Source organism: Hyperolius riggenbachi, chromosome 2, assembly GCF_040937935.1.
Source record: "Hyperolius riggenbachi isolate aHypRig1 chromosome 2, aHypRig1.pri, whole genome shotgun sequence".
NCBI lineage: Eukaryota > Metazoa > Chordata > Amphibia > Anura > Hyperoliidae > Hyperolius > Hyperolius riggenbachi.
In genome coordinates, this window is record NC_090647.1 from 421140537 (window position 1) to 421163468 (window position 22932).

At 41.9% G+C, this 22932-nt stretch overlaps 1 protein-coding gene across 5 annotated transcripts in view; it reads right to left on the reverse strand.

Annotated features, from left to right (window-relative positions):
- Positions 1 to 22932, reverse strand: part of TBL1X (transducin beta like 1 X-linked) — a 448757-nt gene that overhangs the window by 246772 nt on the left and 179053 nt on the right. The gene's annotated exons all lie outside the window — the stretch shown is intronic.

Genomic DNA, 22932 nt, shown 5'->3' on the forward strand with positions numbered 1-22932 from the left:
GCACAGCTTCTATTCTGTAGAATAGGGAAGTGGAGCCGGCCCCTATAGCCCTGATGTTGAGAGGAGGGAGAGTGCGTTGCAATGGCTATTGTTATGCCCCTGGTATGGTAGAAGGTATAGTACCAGTGGCATAACAATAATGCTAACACCTTTTTTATTTCCTCCCCAGTTCTAGAATAATTTAGTATGAATATTAAAATATAATCATGATTAACCAACTTACGACTGCCTAACGCCGAAAGACGGGCCACAAGGTGGCTCCCCCAGGACTGCCTAACGCCGATCGGCGTCAAGTCCTGGGGAAGTGGTTTGCAGAGGATCACACACGCCGATGCACGCGCATCCCCGCTTGAGTGACAGAGCTCTGCTCTGTCATCAGTCTACCAGCGGCGATTGCCGCTAGCAGACTGTTAGATTTACATTGTACAGCGCTGCAATCTAATGCAGCTCTGTACTGGGGACAGCTTTGTCACTCGGCTGTCCCCTGTAGAGGCTCTGATCGTGATCCCCTCTCATAGGCTGATGCCTATGAGAGAGGATAACCTTGATTGGCTGACGAGGGGAAGGAGGGAGGGAGGGGGGGAAAATAAAATAAATAAAAAATAGACACATTTATTTAAGCCTGTGGACCTTAAGTGGTTAAAGGGAACCAGAGACGCCAGAAAAAAGATTTTATACATACCTGGGGCTTCCTCCAGCCCCATATGCATGGATCGCTCCCACGCCGCCATCCTGCGCTTCCTGTATCAGCCGGTTCCGGGTCCCGTAGTTTCGGCCAGTCGGCCAGTCGGCGTCAGCATGCGGGCCAATTGTCCGCATCACAGGGGCTCCCAGCATACCCTTACGCGTGCGGCTGCATACTGCACAGCCGCACGCATAAGGGTATGCTGGGAGCCCCTGTGATACGGACAATTGGCCGCGCCCGCCGGAAGTGACGGGACCGGTACCGGCGGATCCAGGAAGCGGAGGATGGCGGCGTGGGAGTGATCCAGGCTTATGGGGCTGGAAGAAGCCCCAGGTATGTATGAAATATTTTTTCTTTTTCTATGTCCGGCGTGTCTGGTTCCCTTTAAGCATAAGATTAAGTGGACGATTTACTGTACACATCCTGCTTATTCAAAAAGTTACTAGATCTACAATGAGGTTGATTTAGTAAGGCTGGAGAACAGTAGAGGACATTAGTAACCAAGCTAACATGCTATTAGGTGGCTAAAGTTTGTATCCTTCATCTGGATCATATCAAAATATAGTCCTGCCTTGCTGACCGGCTGGTTACTTATATTATGTCAATGTACACCCAGCAAAACCTTAAAGGACACCCAAAATGAGAGGGATGTGGAAGCTGCCATATTTATTTCCTTTTAAACAAGACCAGTTGCCTGGCATCCTGCAGATCTTTCATGCACCTGTAGTGTCTGAATCACACACCTGAAACAAGCTTGCAGCGAATCAAGTCAGACTTCAGTCAAACATCTGACCTGCATGCTTGTTCAGGGTCTGTGGCTAAAAGTATAAGAGGCAGAGGATCACCTGGGCAGCCAGGCAATTTGCATTGTTTTAAAGGAAATAAATATGGCATATACATATGGCATATCCTTCCCACCTCAGGTGTCCTTTAACTTCAATAAGTCCAGAACCTTAAAGTAAGAATAGTGTTGTTAAAATGGGGGATTTATTGAAAATGCTTAACATAGCCAGTTAACATTTAAGGATCATTTATTTGCATTAGAAGTATGGCTAAAATTCAGCCAAGTGTATAAAATCTGAGAAGTTCTGTGTCTGTGCACATCAACTCCTCTATGGAGACTGATATCAACCTTACAGAAAGCAGAAAATGAAAATTTGAATGACCTTTTGGGAGCTGAGCTTTTTTTATCCTGGTATGGACCTACTCAGCCGTGAAAGGGGTGACGAGAGATACAGAAGTCGGTATTCAATATTTAAGAAATAAAAGCTTAATGTATGCAGATTTGTAAAATGGTTACTGTAACGGGTCCTCTGAGTAGTACCTCCCTATTCAGGTAGAGACTCTTCTTAATGGACTAGTTTATATATAACTCCATTCTCATGATCAACAATTGATCAGAAAAATTCAAACTACAGTTCTACAATCATGGTAACTGCACACTGTTTGGCAGACAAACATTCTCCTCACTTTTCTGTTTATTTAATCTGGTTCGCTGATTTAGCATTTAGTATCATTTCAGAAGTTCCTGTCTTTAGGTTCATTGCAAGTATCCTTTCATTTTTCTGAGCATTATACATCTAAAGAGATCAAGTAAAAATGTAATTATCTAATATATTTCTGCCCACTAAAAACCTTGGAGAATCATACTTTTAACCAATGGGCATGTGCACAAGCACGAACATGCATACCGTACATGCGTTGCCCTCAAGCACAAGAAGGACTCATTTGAGTGGTGAGTCTTACAATGAACCAGCATTACATATACAGTTCAATTGTGTGGAATATACGTACATGATCATGTATGGGCTATTGTTTATTTGTTTGGGAAAATGCAGAAAATGGTTTCAGTGGTAGATGATTATAATAAGACTGGTTCCATATAAAAATTGTTTTCATGAGGCTACACCTGAACAAAAGATTACCCAAAAATGATTTTTAACAAAATACTCGTATTGACATGGACATCACTATGGGTTTGCACCCTTAGTACGAGAGTAATGAGATCATGCTTAGGCTATTGCAGCCCAAAGAAGGTAATTTGTGGGCCAGGGGTGCAATAATAAAAATGGGGGCCACATCATGGACCACAATTTGTGTCCCCAATAAAAATTTATCGGGATTGCAGCTGTCACCCGATAAGTAGTGAAGGTGAGAGCGTAATTAATAGTGGAGGCTGCGCGGATATAAGTGGGGATTGTGGTGGGCAATCTCCCCCAGTTAGGCATCAAAGGGGCTGTCAGTTAAAGTTAGGCAATTGCCTGCAGTGGGACGGTTAGGATTAGGAATCAATAGAGGAAGGGCTTGTGTGAGAATAGGGTTGGGTTTAGTGTTAAATGTACGCAGCAGGGAAGTCTGAGCAGGGTGAGGCATTGGTTGGGTGGGCACATTAGGGTTAGGCATTAGTAGAGAGAAGGCTCATGTGAGAATAGGGTTAGGTTTATTGATAGTTAAACAGCTGTAAAATTTACAGATATTTTACTATTCGAATTACCACTGCCTAATAGTAGAATATTAGTAATTTTACTGATGTTCTACTAGTGGCTATCTCCGGCACTCAAATTACCATGGAGCCCTTATAACATGTAAGCATGGCAGGAGTACTATCAGGTGAACTGAAGCATAGCATTTGTTACTTGTAGAGCTAGTAAATAGGCTCAGTGTTGCAAATTATGAATAGTCTATAATATGCCAACTATGCACAGGAGGAAACCGACAAACAAAATAACTGCATAGCTTGCATTCCAGAATGAGAGTACATAGAAATGCAAGTGATGATAGATTTTCTTCTAACAGAAGTTAAATACATTGTAGCTCTTATAGACACAACATTTTACTGCACCTGATTTCAGTTACTTAGGAGCGTCAGTTCTTTGCTTTTAAGTTATTTAATGTAGTTCTGTTAAAGAGAAACTCCGACCAAGAATTGAACTTTATCACAATTAGTAGCTGATACCCCCTTTTAAATGAGAAATCTATTCCTTTTCACAAACAGACCATCAGGGGGCGCTGTATGACTGATATTATGGTGAAACCCCTCCCACAAGAAACTCTGAGGACCGTGGTACTCCTGGCAGTTTCCTGTCTGTGAACCTTGTTGCATTATGGGAAATAGCTGTTTACAGCTGTTTCCAACTGCCAAAAAAGCATGCAGCAGCTACATCACCTGCCAACAGTAAAAATGTCATAAATGTCAGAATGTAAATCAGGGATTTAAAAGTTTTTACAATGGGCAAACACTGACTAAATCATTTATACATAATTATTGTAAAAATGAAGCACTTTTTAATTACATTATTTTCACTGGAGTTCCTCTTTAACATACCAAGAAACATGCATCGGAAAAATGATTCATATCATTTGAGTATAGTCTAGGAAATATGTGAAATTGAAAATTGAAATTGAAATGTATAAGCATGGAACCAACGGGTGGTATTCACGAAAGGCTGGTAAAGTTGCTATGCGCATGTAGCACACGACAATTTTATTGGTATTCACACAACTGACGTGGCACAGTTTGCACTATTTGTGCAACGTAAGCTACAACAATTGCATAAATAGTGGTAACCTTGCTCAGTGTGTGCTGTTATTTTATTGGCATTTCGGGATTATGCCCCAATGAACCTTACTGGCATCTTGTATAGTGCCAACACTACAAGTGAATATCTGAGTAATGTTTTTTTTTTGTTATATGGCAATAATCTATAGTAACCAATCACAAATAATTTCAGGTTCCATGACTGCAGCAGAGTATTAGAATACTCCTTTTGCTGCTTTTTTTATACGTGTTTATTTATACATTTTTCAAATATACTATAGGTAATAATATACAGTTAATTAACGGCTTTCTACATAGGGTATAGTGTATCCATCATAATAAATAAGGAGGCTAGAAAGCATGATCACCTGGGATCACAAACCCACATACACCATCTTTTTCAAAATGATATGAAAAACAAATATGACTATATCTTATTTTGTTTTATAGTTTTTTTTTACTTCTGAAATCTAGTTCAATTGCAGAAGTGTCATCCTAAATTTTGAATTTAAAATGCTTCGGCACATGAATGAAGTCTTATCACTCATATTGTTAAAAAAAACCTGCAATACATCGAGTCATCTGCTTATGGCACTGTGTGAAAACTGTAACAATTTGTGTCAGCAAAGAACAGAATTCTGATTATTAGGTGATCTGCAGTATCACCTATAATGCAAATATATACCTGATTATATGGTGATCTGCAGAATCACCTATAATACTGGTATATAACAAGCTGATGTGACAACAAATAGCAATGAGTGATTGGTGCAACAGTAGTACTGATAGCTTTGGCAATACCTCACCAGAGGAGCTGGTGGGTACTAACAGTACCGTGTCCCTCACCAGAGTCAAGGGCCCTCTGGTGAGAGTAGAGTGGTCAGACAGATCGAGTTTTCGAGTTTAGCAACAGTAGTACTAATAGCTTTGGCAGCACCTCACCAGAGGAGCTGGTGGGTACTATCAGTACAGTGCCCCTCACCAGAGTCAAGGGCCCTCTGGTGAGAGTAGAGTGGTCAGACAGATCGGGTTCGGCAACAGACAGACAGAGGCAGTACAAAATCAGGAGGCAGAGATAGAAAGGTTTAAGCGAGCAGAGTCGGCAGCAAGATCAGATGAGCAGAGGCGCAAAGTTACTGAGCAGATGAGTAGTCAGAACGAACCAGAGTCATACACAAATAATAGCACAGTAATGTAAATCTTTAAGGCTATCAAACAATTCCTATCTTGTGTGAAATCCCCGGTTTCCTCCCAGATCAAAGCACACCGGAACTATCTAAGGGTCTGAGCGCTAACACAGAGTATTCGCAACAGCAGACAAGTTGCGAGTGATTCAGCTAGGCTTTTGAAGCAGAGGAGACCCTTCAGGCACGCCCCCTCCTATCAACCAATGAGGAGCGGTGAGCGTCTCCTCTGACGTCAGCCGACCGGCCGGTCAGCTGACGCTCCTCCTCCCCACATAAAGGTCCTGTCTGTGCGCGCGCGCACGCGGCAAGGCAACCCTATGTGCAAGTGACAGACCTGTCCTCAGCGTGCTAGACGCCTGAGGCACGGATACATTGCTAAACAGGGAGCTGGAGGCAGCTGCGGTGGTAGCGCTGTTCACCGCGGCTGCCTCTCCAGCGTTTGTTACAAAGACATTGTGCTGCACTGAGCAACCCCAGCTGTCCTACTGCAGTTCCTAATTATTAATTAAGTTTCACTTGTTATTGATTAATCAGGAGGATTTTTAATTTAGCAGCTACCTTTGAAATCAGTCTTTTAAGTCTACTCATTAGATACACCACTGATATTCCATTACCATTCCTCCTGATCTGCCCTTATTGTGCTTTATATTTTGCTGTCGAGATGTTTTTAACATTTGTACTATTGCTGTGTATTTTGCTCGATGTGCTTATAATTCCACTGATAAATGTTTGCTCCTAGTTATGTCTTAAGTCTGATCTGGATGCTCAGATTCTGTCATTTACAAACATCTGGATCAGTCATTGTAACTGTTCTGGACTACAGCTTTGGAAATGATCGGTGTAAAGATTTGCTGCTCAGCTATAACTGAGCAACCTGTTATGTTCTAAGGAGTATTCGGAGGGAAGGAGGTATCAGTGGCGGACAAGCAAAACGTGCCTGTGACAACAAGGACAATGTGGTTGCTTATTATTTCTCCAAACAATGTTGTGAGGCAGTCATATTTTTAAAGGCCAATCATAAATTATCATTTCAATGACAGAATTCTAACTAGTCCTATATAAAATTACCCTATCCCTGCATCCTCCTGTGTTCCCATGTCCGTGCCAGGCAGTTAGGGACATTTCTTCTGGCAGCGGTCGTGGATGGGCATGAGGAGAATGTGAGTCGTGGGCATACACGCATTTTGGGGGGGTTATGGCCGCGTGTGTGCGGCATGTGGCTGTGGACGGCTTGCGCCTGTTTTTTAGCGCATGTTTTTTAGCGCATGTTATTAAGAATATATCATCTTAAACACGACAATGTTTTTTCTGCACACATCTAAATTATACTCTCACTCACACACTAATTAACAATAATAATGTTCCATAGCATATGTATGCAATAATTAAAATTATATGCATTTTTGAAGGCTGCAAATTAAAAGTAAACATTTGCTTTGTTGCTGTGAGCAGCACAACAGGAGGTTCAGTGTATAGATTAATCATACACTGGCTGGAAATATTGGAAATCCAAGACATTCAGGAATAGAGTCCAGCCTTGAATTATAGTGCTAAAAAATCTATTACACCGGGTTGATAACAAATCATAGTGTCAGTTAAAGCCTTCACAAGATCCCACTGAACATATTCAACTGAACAGCATGTTTATTTATTATTTCTCGTCTTTTTAACTCTCAGCAAGAATTATAGAAACTGTCTAGTAATTTTCCACATAGTAAAACATATTATGTATGGATAAGTGTGAAGCTGTAAAGGTTTTTGTCTACTACCTAGAGATGTCCTCCCTTTATTACTTTTTCTTTTCTCCGCTTTATTACTTTTAATGCATGGGTCTGTGACATTCAATGAACAGTAATATGGTGCTATAGGAGGACCTCCTAGAAAAAATAGGATAACTACCTGTTAGCTGCATTTAACTTACACATAAGCTCTATGTACTTGTGATGCCACTATCCTACCTAATAAAATATAAGTGTCCCAGCATCCCATGTCCGTGTGTCAGTGCTTTTGCGCTACTGCGCATATCCTACACTGACACAGCCGTTGGGACAGGATGCAGGGGTCAGGAGGCCGAGTGGTCGTGTGTGTGCATGCGTGGCAGGCAGGTGCGTGTGCAGCGACAGACCTAGGCCCTTTTTTGAACGGGCTTAGGTCACTAGTCCTATATAATATTTCCCCTATCCCTGCATCCTCCTGTGTTCCCATGTCCATGCCAGCTGCCTGGCATGCAAATTAGAGACATTTCTTCTGGCAGTGGTTGTGGACGGGCATGAGGAGCATGTGAGTCGTGGGCGTACACGTATTTTGGGGGGGTTGTAAACGCTTGTGTGCGGCATGTGGCAGTGGACGGCTTGCGCCAGTTTAACACATGTTATTAAGACCTTTTGACTAATATATAATAGGAAAATAATAGTAGTAATATAAACATGACATTGTAAAAGCTACCTGTGTTAGGAAAGTAATTTGTAAACAAAAAAATAACATTTGGGCCTTGCCGGCTCCAAAGGAGTGTTTCGAAAAAGTCCTCAGATATTTCCCTAACTGTTCCTCAGAGAAATTCACTATGTAGCCCATTTGATAATCGGGCTAATTATCCTGAAATAAGTCAAGATCAGCATGGAAGGAGGAGCCCACTAACATACCAGTATGGGAAGAAAACCAGAGTGCACAGAGGAAATCTATGCACGCTTGAAGAGAACATAAAAACTCCAAACAGATAGTATTTTGGCCCACATTTGAATCAGGGACCCTGGTGGGAAACTTTGATATAGTGAATAAACTTGGTGAACGATTAATAACATAGGAAGGATCTCATTGGAAGCACATTTTTTTCAAAAGCAGATATTTAAAGGAATTTGTGAGCAGATTAATGAATGTCACATCATTGTGAAACCTTACAACTCTTTGTGAATCATAACTGAGGCCTTTAGAAATCCTATCTATGGTGTTCCATAGTCTACACAGATTTGAACTGTAAACTCCCCCCCCCCTAAATGTCCACGAACTGCTAACTCACTGCACCCCCACCCCATCCCATGTGCCTCATTCCCCCTGCTTTGGCAATGCCTGTATTAAAGCTTGGTCATGCCAATAAAGCTATTTTTGATTTGATTTGATTTGATTTGATTGCCAGGTTCAAATCATGTGAGATTTCTGCAAAAAAGATGGGACTGGAATACAAACAAAATCACCCTCACAGCTTTCTCTGTTTAATGCTGGGAATACACAGTAAGTTTTTGCGGCTCGATTCTGCCGCCCGATAGATTCCCGTCTCGATTCCGTGGGCGATTCTCTTATCTTCCGCTCTTTTTCTTCATCTTTTTCCATTGACCCCCATGCGGAATCGAGCGCGGAATCGATCAGGTGGGAGATCAGACATGTCGGAAATTATCAATCGAGCCATCTAAATGGCTCAATCGAGCGGCAAAAACTTACCGTGTATTCCCAGCATAACTGAATGTATTCACAGGATATAACGGGTTGAATTTTTAAAGCTGAACTACAGTTGAGTTGAGAAAACTGGAAGATATAAGTGATCCAACAACCCTGGACTGGATTCTTTAAAAGTGCCTACTCTGAGATTACAACATTTGCTGAAGTTACATGAGACAATTAAGGAGATTGCTGAAAGAGTAATGATTAGAATTTGGGCTTTTGTCTGGATGCAAGCTTGGCTTCTGGGGCGTAAAGAGATAATTTGCATATTCAGTAGTGGTGTATTGTGGGTAACCACAGATGTTCACTTTAAGCTGAATTATCGCAAATTCCTTCTGTTTAAGAAGGCAAACCACACTTAGCATTGCTTTTGTAGTCACACACATGTATTTACAGCAATAATTTTCATTTAATCATTCCTGCGACAGGCTGTATTTAATAAAATTAAAGCAATTTTGTACAACAGTTCCCAGTTATAAAAAGCTCTGAATACCTAGAGGCATCCTTCGTAACATTGAGTCAACATGGTCTATCACCTTGTCCACTTTTTTGCCTGTCTAAGTCAACCTAAAGTGTGGTATAATCTTGACTTACGGATACAACTATAACTGATTATTTTATTCTCGTCAATCAATCCTAATGACAATATACCACACTGCAAATCATAGGCATAAATACCCATGCATAATATTACATATTTACCAAAATAAAATATAATGTAAACATCCACAATGGATATAAATGGAAGTGATTATTGAAAAAAAAACCAGCAACTATACATTCCCTTTGGCAGCTCATACTTGTAAATATACATTAAATGATTTTTTTTAACTGATACTTTATTTGTATGCTCTTGCACTCCTGTCATAAACATGTAATTCATTCTTGTGTCAGCTTTTATCTCTTCTCATAACCAGTGCCACTTATCACATAAAATGGGAAGATTTGATCTCTGTAACAAAATGCTTTATGAATTCTAATGAGCAGTAAAATAGATAAGCAGATCATTCTCCTTTGCTTTAAATGTCTTTTACTTTTTAACTTCATACGGTAGTAGTCATCACAGAAAACTCGTAAAATGCTTTGTTCTTCTGTTAAAGTTTATAAAGATAATTCATACAACCTAACAAAACAATAAACAAATCAGTTTAATCAAAGGATCATTATATTGGACTCTGCCACTGCATTTTGCCAGACATGGAGAAAACAGGCTATCCTCAGACACCATACTCATGATGAGAGGGACTTCAATGTCAAATGCAGCCAGATGCTGTGAGACACATTTAGGGTACATTCATACTATAATGTTTAGTGTGATTTGCCTTCTTAAAACAGAAGGTATTTGTGAGAATTTAGCTTTAAGTGAGCAATTGTATTTTCCCACAATGCATCACTGCTGAATATGCAAATGATCTCTTTATGCCCCTGAAGCCAGGCTTACACCCAGAACAGCTGGTGGTGTATAGCAAGCCTATAGTTTATAAATGTTATAGAGCCGCATCAACTCAACATGCAGACAAGCTGTTTCAGACTGTTGGTCCTAATCAGTGCATGAAAGGGATTGATATGGCTCTATAGGATAGGGCTTGGACTAAACTGATTGGGTATTCTACTATACTGTTTGTGTTGCACTGCATTTTAATGGAGAAGCACTGTGGATATACCGCCCATACTGTTATAGGGTAACGTTCTAATATGCACATTCTAGTGTATTGCGTCAAGCTAACATATTGCTGCATGCACTATTATGCAAAGCAGATTTCATAGTGAATGCCATGTACTACACTTTTATAGAATTCACTATGCATTGCTTTAAAATACAATGCAATACACGGACACAGAGTGAATGGATGAAAATTCTGACATTACATAGTACAAAGGTAATGTCATTTAAGGCAATCAGCCAGATTACTGTGTTTGTTGTGATCTGGAAAACACTGAATAACCTATAGGATCCTGGAAACCTGGCCTGAACTTATTAAGAATGTCTACTATGAGGTAGTGAACACGCAGTGCTCATTGAGGTCATATTACCAATACCAATAGCAAACGTTTTTAAAAGGACAGGGAATTAATGGTTGCACAATTACATCCAGTCAGAGCTCCTACTGATACTTGATTTAAAGTGAGCCTCCAGACTAAAAATCTACTCAGCAGAACTGAAAAGGCTTGGTGTTTTTTTATCAGTTTCACAGCAGCAGAACATTGTTTTTCTTACCAAAGCATGATTTTTATCTGCATTTTTAGTTAAGCTCCACCCATCAAAGAAAACTGCCCGGGCTTTTTTCCCCTGATGCTGTGCAAAGCATGATGGGATTTTCTAGCAACTGGGAGGGGTGATCAGCACACAGGAGTGTCTCATGCTCCCTGTCACCTCCCTTCAACCAAAAAGATGGCTGCCCTCATGAAATCAAACATTTGCCTGTTCTTTTAAAACAGGGTGGGTATGAGATTATATTATTATCTATTTTAATAAACATAACTAATGTAACTTAATGACCGTATGTTTGTTTAGGCTGAAGTTCCTCTTTAAGGCTCATACAAACGTCCAACTTAATGTACAACCAACCGCACAACATGACCAATCACACAACAAGTTGTTTACCTGACAAGTACGTACACACACGCCAACCAACTCACTTTAATACAATGCGTGCAAGCTAAATGACAAACTTCACAACATGTCCCCATTCAAAAACAATAAAGTTGTTCAAAAGACTTGTACACACATTCCAACCTGCCTGATAGTTGGTCAGATTGATCCACTGGTTGGATGTGATAAACAACCTGTTATCAGTTGCTCATCTGGTTGTTCGTCAACTATGTAAACACTCAACTTATCTTCCAACAGACAAGTTTGGAAGATAATTGGACAGATTGTTGGTAGGTGCGTTTGAGACTTTAAGCTAAGTGCACACAGAGCAACCTGCAGCCTGATTATCATCTGACTTTTGTCTGTTGGATGATAATCAGGCATGTGTACGCTTGCAAACAACTTGATGAGCAACTGATAACAGGCGATTTGCCCAATCCAACTATTGGATCTATGTTGGTCCGATATCATGCAGTTGGTGTGTGTGTACAAGTTGTTTGAAAGACTTGTACTTGTTGTGAGTGTGTAGTCCATCAGTCCTCTTGCATGCGCAGTATGTTAATTGAGTTGGTTGTTTAGGCGTGTGTACCTACAAGTCATGTGGTTCATCAGGTTGCGTGGTGTGTCATGTTGGTCGTGTGCATGTTGGACAAGTGTATGAGCCTGATAAAGCCATCTATGTACTGCCAGAGTAGAAAGAAGGACCACCACTTTCCTTGTCAAATACCCACTAGTGTTACCAGAAAAGTAGAAACCATTAAAGGACCACTGAAGCGGGAAGTATATGGATGCTGCCATATTTATTTCCTTTTAAGCAACAGCAGTTGCCTGGCTGTCCTGATGATTATCTGCTTCTAATGCTTTTAGCCATAGACCCTGAACAAGCATGCAGCAGATCAGGTGTTTCTGACATTATTGTCAGATCTGACAATATTAGCTTCATGCTTGTTTCTACTGCTATTCAGACACTAGTGCAGCCAAAGAGATCAGCAGGACTGCCACACAAATAGTATTGTTTAAAAGGAAATAAATATGGCAGCCTCCATATACCTCTCACTTCAGTTGTCCTTTAAGGAGAACGACCAACAAAGGGAAACAGTTGTCACACAAGGTAAGGGGCAGTCTGAAGAAACAACCCTGGAGCTTACAAAGCTGTAGTCTGCTGGACAACCCAACCACATAAGTAGTAGCCTAAAGGTGGCCACAAACCATACACTTAATTTTTTTTTAATTTTGATTCCACTTGAGCATTCAGATTCAATTTTCCGATTGATCCGAAGTTTCAATCAGAGTCTTCGAGGTACCACACACGTATTTTCGAGATTGCCGCAATTTCAGATAAAAGATCTTAAACTCCCAAAAAATTGGTTGGTTAGAAAAATCTAGAGAAAAATGTACTGAATAGTTACTTACAATTTTTTTCTAGTTAAATACAATTTCACAATCTATCACACACCATACAATTCTTGATAAAATTGGTCTGAATTTTCCAACATGTCCAATCTCAAAAAAATTGAAAAAGACAGGAAATTTGATCATATTTCTCAATTGAAAACGAAAAAGCTTTTGATTTTTTTGGGACAACCAATCATATTTATCCAATTGGTGTAAAATTGGATCTTTTAATTGTATTGTATTGTACTGTGTGTGGGCACCTTGAGATTGATTTTACTCAGATAACTATGAGACTGAACTTTTTGTTTGTTGCCCAAAACATAGGGGAAAAAACCCTCAAACTGCCTTAATAAAAGGGATTTTCTCTCCACGGCAGCTCCCCGTCAATCCCCCTAGGTCCCAATGCTGTGTAACTACACCTTCAACCCTCCCTCTCTCACCCACATTACACTATTCTCACCTCACCCATCATCAGCTTGGCTGGTACAGCTCAGGCGATGGAGCCACATTCTCATGGACTCAGCATTTCTGGCCAAAACAAGAGTGCATGAGAAATAATAGGTTAAAAAGATTGGGGGGAAGAGATTTTTTTCATTTGTTTAAAAAAACATAAACAATAAAACTGGAAGACATTAGTGTGTGACTACAAACGGCAAAAGGTTACAGAAATGATTTTTATTTAATGCCGATTGAGAAAGTTCTCTCACAACGGTGTCACTACTGATAATGCGATAATAGAATGGCAGCAAATGTGGTCTGATGGAGTGTGATAGTTTTAACAACCAAGGTAGATTTGTGTTTTCCTTTTAAATTGAATCATGCTCCTACTCTTGTTTTTAATCTGTGATATACTGTAGAAGATATTAAAGGCACAGAATAAGAGGAATAAGTAGGTCTATAAAGGGCCACTATTTTGCCAATTTAAAAAGAAACTGAAGATGCTTTTAGAAAAATTGTAGAAAAGCAAAACTGATGCTACATTAAATGTCAGCTAATCTCTGTTGCTCAAAATAGAAACCAGACTGAATAGAAATGGATTAGAATCTCCATATATTTGCATAGACAGCAAAACAAAAACCTAAGAATAGACTTATTTAACAAGATTTAAAGGAATCATCAGGCAACTTTATCTCAAATCAGCTCGATTTACAGCCGCCAGCCCGGGGTCCCCAGACGGTGCAGAGGACAACCTCGAGGTCATCCTTACTACACCAGCATGAAGTGCCACTGTCAATCAAGCACCGTGCGGGGATCCCGGGCCGGCGGCTGCAAACCGAGCTGTCTGCATGGGACAGACAGCTGCGAGGCGCTGGAGAAAGCCCCAGGTAAGTAAATCAGATTTGAGATAAAGTTGCCTAAAGTTTCCTCTTAAGAAAATCAGTGATGATATAAAGAAAAGTGAAATTAATCGATTGGTACCTACTGAACTCCATGCAGGTATAACAAAAACAAGCCAGTAATGTGCTCAGTAAAGAAATATTAAATACTAGCGGACCCGCGGCGTAGCATACGCCGCATAAGAGGGTAGCGGGCAGGAAGGAGGTATTGGGCACAGCGGCGGGGAGGGGGGTCGGACCCCCCCTCCCTCACCTGGGTCCCGCATCTGCGCTTCCCCTCCAGCTTAAGCTGAGCAGCAGCCACCTCAGCATTAGTAAGAGGCAGCGGGCGTGGATGACTCATTATTGCAGCACATACTCCTTTACAAGGTGTATGTATTGGTATGGCGCAGGGTGAGCCAAATGATGGCTCACCCTACTGCTGCTCAAAGTCCCTGTGGCGTAAAATATTATCCCCCCTTTCGAGTCGTAGCAACTCGGACGAAGAAGTCATTCAGGGTCTGGCGATCGCTGAATCGCCTAATTACCTTTGCGGGGAGTGTGTACTATAGCACTAGTGCTAGAGTGGAGCCCAATTTTGGTGCTCGGAAAGACAGGATTAGATTGCTGAATACCACATATTATGAACAATAACATCTGAATTACCCCTTGCTACATATATATTTGTTAGAAGTGCTCAGTATTTGCATGTTCATTCTTTTAAAACATTCATTTATGATTTTCATTTACTAAAAATACTTATCCAGGCTAATTTTGGGCAGCTTGGTGGCGTAGTGGTTACTGCTCTCGCTTTGCAGCACTGGGCCCCCAGTTCAAACCCCAGCCAGGGCATTATCTGCACAGTTTGTATGTTCTCCCTGTGTCTGCGTTGGTTTCCTCAGAGCACTCCAGTTTCGTCCCACATCCCAAAAATATACAGATAAGTTAATTGGTAGCGATGGCCCAGCCTAGGAGAACTCATGGAGAAGCACATGATCAGTTTTATCAGCTGATAGATTTGTACGCCTCTGATTTGCTGTGATGACTTCCTGGTTTAAAACATGATTATGTAAAACACAAAAAGAAAAATCGAGAGCCCCAATAGTGCGTTATTGTAATTCAGTTTGGTAATCAGCTTCGATAGAAGAATAATACTCACAAAAATGGGTTGCCGAGCATAGGCAACCACTTGTAGCGCTTGCGGGGAAATTAGGCCTGTCCCCTCTCAGGCTAAGAAGTCGCTCTCCGTAGACAGAATTGGGCGATCACACCCATCCAACCAGTGGATACAACGTCGTACAAAAGTTTTACAGAGGCGCCAATCAGAATAAAATACAGTAAAAATTTCATAAAATGGGGGGTCTTGGATGATTCACCACCCCAAAAAAGACACTAATATTAATAATCATTAATAATTGATAATTTATTGATTTTACTCCAACAATCTTTGCAACACGTTTCACGGGTCTATCGCCCGCTTCCTCAGGCAGTATAAAACAGGAGTAAAACAGGAGTAACTGAAGTGTCACCAAAGCGAGTGTAGCACCTCTAGGTAGAGGTGCTACACTCGCTTTGGTGACACTTCAGTTACTCCTGTTTTATACTGCCTGAGGAAGCGGGCGATAGACCCGTGAAACGCGTTGCAAAGATTGTTGGAGTAAAATCAATAAATTATCAATTATTAATGATTATTACTATTAGTGTCTTTTTTGGGGTGGTGAGTCATCCAAGACCCCCCATTTTATGAAATTTTTAGTGTATTTTATAATGATTGGCGCCTCTGTAAAACTTTTGTATAACACATGATCATGACCAGCAAATCAGAGCCTTACAAATCTATCAGCTGATCAAACTGATCACATGCTTCTCCATGATTTCTCCTAGGCTGGGCCATCCCTATTAATTGGATTACCCCTAAATTGGCATTACACTAAGATACATACACCACACAACACATATATAGACATATTACTATGGTAAGAATTAGATTGTGAGCTCCTCCGAGGGACAGTTAAGTGAAAAGACAGCATCCCCCTCCACTGACCCACGCATTATATTTCAATGTACAGTAGCATTATCTGATTGCAATGTACAAAGGATGGGGACGCATGCCGAGGAACTCCTGGGAGGTGCTCATGGCACACCAAGGCGTCACGGCACCCATATTGAGAACCCCTGTTTTATGGTAAATGTGATGGCCAGTGATGTCTAGGGAGACATGTATGTGCGTGATCAATGGATTCTTAGCAGATGCATGTGCAGCTAAAGATACACATGTTATTCTGCAGGTCACCATAGATCTTGAATAGTCAGCAACTCTCAGTGCAACAGGATATCCACCAAACTACAGGTAGCTCAAATGACCAAAACACACAAAGGAACCAGAGCTCAGCCAGTGCTTTATTAGCAGGGCCGGATTTGTACTTTTTACCGCCCAAGGCCACTGTCACCAGCCGCCCTTTTCAGTATAGGTAGCCAGATGACCCCTCCCCCTCAAGTATAGGTAGCTAGGTGACTCCCTTATTCCCTCCCTTTCCCACTCCCACCTTTCAGTTTAGGTAGCCAGCTCGCCTTCACACCACAGTAGCCATCAGTGTCACCTCTCCGCTCGTCTCCAGCACAGAAACTTCCTCTTTCCTTCTGTCTCCATCTCCATCAGCCGCTGCTGTACATCTGTTCCTCCAACCAGCATCTCTCACTTGTGACTTGCCAGCATGTTCCCAGCGAGTCAGATGGGAAGAGGAAGCTACTACATTGAAGATGAGCAGCGGAGGTGTGAGCGACTGGCAGCTGCTATTCCACATCTTTCACTAATAACTGTACAATGCTGCCCAAGTCCATAGCCACCGGCCACAATTCCAGGAGAGAGCAGGGCAGCTGCTCCACAGGCAGCTAGCAGCAGAGTACCATGGTCAGGTGCTTGCCTGATATCCCTGCACTGTAGCATTTGCAAGCTTGCAAATGCTTCACCAGTTTAGTCTGCTACTTTGGTGCCCTTGCTCCTGTGGTGCCCTAGCCCATGGCCTAGGGGGCCTTGGCCTAAATCTGGCCCTGTTTATTAGCATAAAGTAGCATATTTGATGGATTTAGCAGAAGCTGGCACTAGGGGAACAGTGAGAGATAGGAGAGGTCTCAGAGGAGGACACACGGGTGGCAGAGGAGGACTCACATGGGGCAGAGGGGGACACATGGGAACAGCAGGGGGCAGATTTGCTCCTACTTCTCCTTACTTAGTACACATAATAATGTTATTTATAGAACAGCAAAGCTTGAAGCAAAAATAGAGTGATTTTTCCTTTTGTATAAAAACCCGCTGAAAGATTGTTTATTTTAGCTCCCCATCCCTTTTATTCTACTGATAATAGAGCAATATCCATCAACATGACAATGCAAGGCGTAAACAGATGCTTTAATGGAATCCGCTGAGTGGGCAAGGAGGTACTGCTAGAATGCCAAAGTTTAAGTATATCAAAACAAACAATTACACACCGAGCAACACTGGCATTAGAAATGATTATTTATTTCTTGTCACAGCATATAACCATTGCTTTTCCACACTGATGGATTCTGCCTGAAGTTATGAAACAGTGTAGTTTTCATGTGTGAAAATCTTTTTCTCAGCTACTAGGCTGAGATTCAAAAGCGGCTGTAAGACTTAAATAGAATTTCCACCTAAATCCCTGCAGTTCAGCTCTACAATACATTGCAAGGATACATAGCAAATAAATAAATCCTAACCAATGGTCTCCCATCAGAAACTACCACAAAGGCGTGTTGCAGTCTGTTGGGTACCACTCAGTTCAAAAAAATATCAAGTACTCTTGGGATAGTTTCACACCGTACAGTTGTGTTGCACATCCTGTAAAAACTGGATCACAGCCCAACAGAGGAGAAAAGTCACATTGTGCATTACACAGGCAATATGATGCACATAGCAGGGGTGGCCTTAGGCATGTGTCATATGTGCATGTGCACAGGGCCACCATTCCCAGGGGGAGCCACCACATGTGATCACTTGACCTGGTCACTATGGCTGCACACATCACTGCCTGTGCCTCACGTCACTGCAGTGCAGCAGGTCACAGTGACACCACGTCTGTGTGCTGTGCCAGCACCTGTGTGCGTCACTAATAAGGGCACTGTCTGCAGCCTAGTCACCGGGAGCTCGCCCCCGTCAGCATGAAGAAAGGACGCCACATGCTGAGACAGTGGGGGCAGAGGCAAAAAGCTGTGAAAAAATTTCACCACAAGTTAAATATTTTTGTCATGAGCACAAGGTGGCTATGCAGTGCCTGCAATGGAGGTGGTCATTTTCTAAGCATAAAATACCATATTGGCATTGGCCAATTATTTCCCTGCCCTGAGCCACCACACGCCTACAGTAAAGCATGCACTACATAAGCTATAGGCATTACTATAACTGTAAATAGGCACACCATATCTGGTAAAGCACACCATACCATCGCACTAGACTGCTCGAATGCCAATGTGAATGTACCATTACAATATAATGGCATCGCACTTGCCATGCAGTTATATTGTTTGATGCAAAGCAATGTGTCAGTGAGAAAGTAATCTTACTCTGTGTGCCTACTCATGTAGCAAGGTGGCATTTTGTGGTTAGTGTGTACTCCAGACTGAGTACCGCTGCCATGGCAGCAAAAAAGTGTAATTTATCAGTTTTGGAAATGTACAACTTGCTGCAAATTGAAATGAAAATGTCATTTTCAGCATTAAAAAAAGATGACAATCTCAAATCATTTTTAATGGAAGCAAACATTTCACAAGCCTGGCATGTGAGCAGCATAAGTCACCTTTCAAATGATAAAAATAGATGGGATTCTGCACACAGGCACGTCAGCTTTTACTGGGTCACGGGAATAAATAGCTAGCTCCTTGCTGAAAATAAATAGCTAGCTCCTCACATCAAATAACATGGTTTGCCTTGCATGAAATTCTCAATTGCATTTTAAGAACACAAATAAATGAAGATAATGCAGAACCCATCAACATTAGGAAGGAAAACACTATGCTTGTGACAATATAATTCTGGTGAAAATGAATAAATACATATGTGCAGTAGCAAAACACACATACATAGGAAGTAAATAAATATTTCCAAAGCACTGTACTATACTATACAGTATTAATTGTGCAAACTCTATGGAAATGTTGACAATGCAGGAACAGTTAAACAGGGCCGACGTTTCCATTAAGGCAAGAAGGGCATTTGCCCTAGGGCCCCGAGCACTGCTAGGGCCCCAGCCTCCCCCTGCCTCAACATTGTGGTCGCACTACCGCCCCCTTTTCCCATGAGGGCAGAACCCAGATCTCCCTCCTAATTAATTTGTGCTAACAAATGTATCCTCTAGCGGGGCCCCAGCATGCTCTCGCATTTGTACTTTACCTGTCTCGACTGTTGTGCTGGAGCCGCTTGCCCATCTTCTTCATTCCACTTCCTGTGTGTAACGTGTCGGGTATAGGAAGTAGGATGAAGATGGGCAAGCGGCTCCAGCACAGCAGCCGAAACAAGTAAAGTACAAATGCTGCTCTCATGCTGGGGCCCTGCTAGAGGATACATTTGTTAGCTCGGATTAATTAGGAGGGAGGTTGGGGTTCTGCCCGCAAAAGGGGGGGGGGGGGCAGGGGTCTCGGCATCTGGCCAGTGCCCGTCATTTTTCTGTGGGATGGGGGCCCCAGAATTACCTTTGCTCCGGGGCCCATCGGAGGTTAAACCAGCCCTTCAGTCAATGAATGTATTTCAGCCAAATACAATTAGCGAGAGTAATTTTTGGCATTGGAAAAATCTGTTATGGTGTAAAACCTAACAAAAACAATTGTGAAAAAAAGTGAAAGGATTGAAAAATCCTTTGATCAATACTAAAAACGACATTTGATCAAAAGATTGTACTTACATTAATAAGCTATAATTTCTACAATCATTTACACGAAAAATCCTCCTAAATCCTCATTCTTGCCTAACCTACCGACATGGTGAATAAGACTGCCGATTTTGCTCTTACTAAGCAAGACCAAAAGTTTTGCTTGCTCATCCCCACTTCCAAATACTTATACTGAATATATCTCAATTAATTCATATTATGCGGGAGAACAGAGGCGCCAAAAGGATAAAAGGAAGCTAAATGAGCTTAAAAACCAAATTCTTGGTAAATAGAGGAGGTAGTGGTGGACTTACCTTCTCCAAGTAGACACACAATGACTGTAGTAAAGACAGTCAATATATTTTATTTATGAACTCCAAATATGCAACGCATTTCGTAGGTTTGATCCCGCTTCATCAGGCAATAACAACGGAGCAATAGCATATGTGATCAGTAGAAGAGCCAGGCACCTCTGTGAATTGACAATCAGTCAATTCATTCATGATTGTGTAGACATTTAAATGATATCCATAAAGTTTGAATGTTTCTTATTTATGTACAAATTACATTTGTTCAAAAATAGATTTTTTTTATTTTGTTTGTTAAATCAGGTAAGTATAATAGTTTACCCCAATAAATCTTGCATCAGCAGTTACCTGAATTTCCACAAGGGCCTATGATGTCCAGGTACATCTCTTTATCTGTTCTTTTATGAATATGGCACATGTTCGTTAATGTTTTAAAGTGCCCATTCTCCATAGCCATTCATCATGGACAAACATGCACAGTGTCCAGAAAAAAAGCCACCTGCTGCTAATTATATTTCCATGCATGAATGCTCACTAAAAATGCATTTACATTGAAACAGTCCATTGATGTTAAGTGCAATTTTCATGCACATTCATGTGTAGAACAATGCACATGAACCTTCCTAATGAAAATACAGCCTTATTTTAAATGTGTATTTGTGTGTAATATTGCTGTGATGAAGCAACTTAAAATTCATAACTAGAGTTGGGCCGAACGGTTCGCCTGCGAACGGTTCCACGCGAACTTTCGTGGTTCGCGTTCGCGTCCCGCAGGCGAACTTTTGCAGAAGTTCGGTTCGGCCCATAATGCACCATAGAGGGTCAACTTTGACCCTCTACATCACAGTCAGCAGGCCCAGTGTAGCCAATTAGGCTACACTAGCCCCTGGAGCCCCACCCCCCTTATATAAGGCAGGCAGCGGTGGCCATTACGGTCACTCGTGTGCCTGCCTGCATTAGTGAGAGTAGGGCGAGCTGCTGCACTGTCTCTCATAGGGAAAGATTAGTTAGGCTTAGCTTGTTCCTGGCTGCATACCTGTTCTGTGAAGCCACCACTGCATACCTGTACTGTGAACCCACCACTGCATACCTGTTCATTGAACCCACCACTGCATACCTGTTAATTGAACCCACCACTGCATACCTGTTCAGTGAACCTGCCACTGCATACCTGTTCATTGAGCCCACCACTGCATACCTGTTCATTGAACCCACCACTGCATACCTGTTCATTGAACCCACCACTGCATACCTGTTCAGTGAACCTGCCACTGCATACCTGTTCATTGAGCCCACCACTGCATACCTGTTCATTGAACCCACCACTGCATACCTGTTCATTGAACCCACCACTGCATACCTGTTCAGTGAACCTGCCACTGCATACCTGTTCATTGAGCCCACCACTGCATACCTGTTCATTGAACCCACCACTGCATACCTGTTCATTGAACCCACCACTGCATACCTGTTCAGTGAACCTGCCACTGCATACCTGTTCAGTGAACCCACCACTGCATACCTGTTCTGTGAACCCACCACTGTATACCTGTTCTGTGAACCCACCACTGCATACCTGTTCAGTGAACCCGCCACTGCATACCTGTTCAGTGAACCCGCCACTGCATACCTGTTCAGTGAACCCACCACTGCATACCTGTTCTGTGAACCTACCACTGCATACCTGTTCTGTTCAGTGAACCCGCCACTGCATACCTGTTCTGTTCAGTGAACCCGCCACTGCATACCTGTTCAGTGAACCCACCACTGCATACCTGTTCTGTGAACCTACCACTGCATACCTGTTCTGTTCAGTGAACCCGCCACTGCATACCTGTTCTGTTCAGTGAACCCGCCACTGCATACCTGTTCTGTTCAGTGAACAGTTTGGTGTGTCAGTGTGAAGCAGTACCTTAATTACACTACCTAATTGATGTATACACATGCAAGATGTTTTAAAGCACTTTAGGCCTGTCATTTAGCATTGAATGTGATTTCTGCCCTTAAAACGCTGCTTTGCGTCAAATCCAGATTTTTCCCGGGGACTTTTGGCGTGTATCCCACTCTGCCATGCCCCCATCCAGGTGTTAGACCCCTTGAAACATCTTTTCCATCACTTTTGTGGCCAGCATAATTTTTTTTTTTCAAAGTTCGCATCCCCATTGAAGTCTATTGCGGTTCGTGAACTTTAACGCGAACCGAACCTTCCGCGAAAGTTCGCGAACCCGGTTCGCGAACCTAAAATCGGAGGTTCGGCCCAACTCTATTCATAACTAATGTTACAAAAATAGTCAAGTGAACATTGCTAACTTTGTCATCTAGCAGGTTTGTTTTTGTTCTAACCAGTCAGGATTATTTTACTGGAGAGGTGAATTCTGCACTCTGAAGTGAAATGATGAAAGGGTCCTTGACGCTGCACAGAGACTTGGGATAAATGGTCTTTCGTGATTACTTTGAGTAACAATTTATGCCCAATCAGTGTACAGATCAGCTTTTTGAATCTCTGACAATTCTAAGGGTTGGCTAAATTAAAACAATCTCAAAAAATAACTGGAGGGAATACTGCCTACATTGGGTGACATGTACTCACACT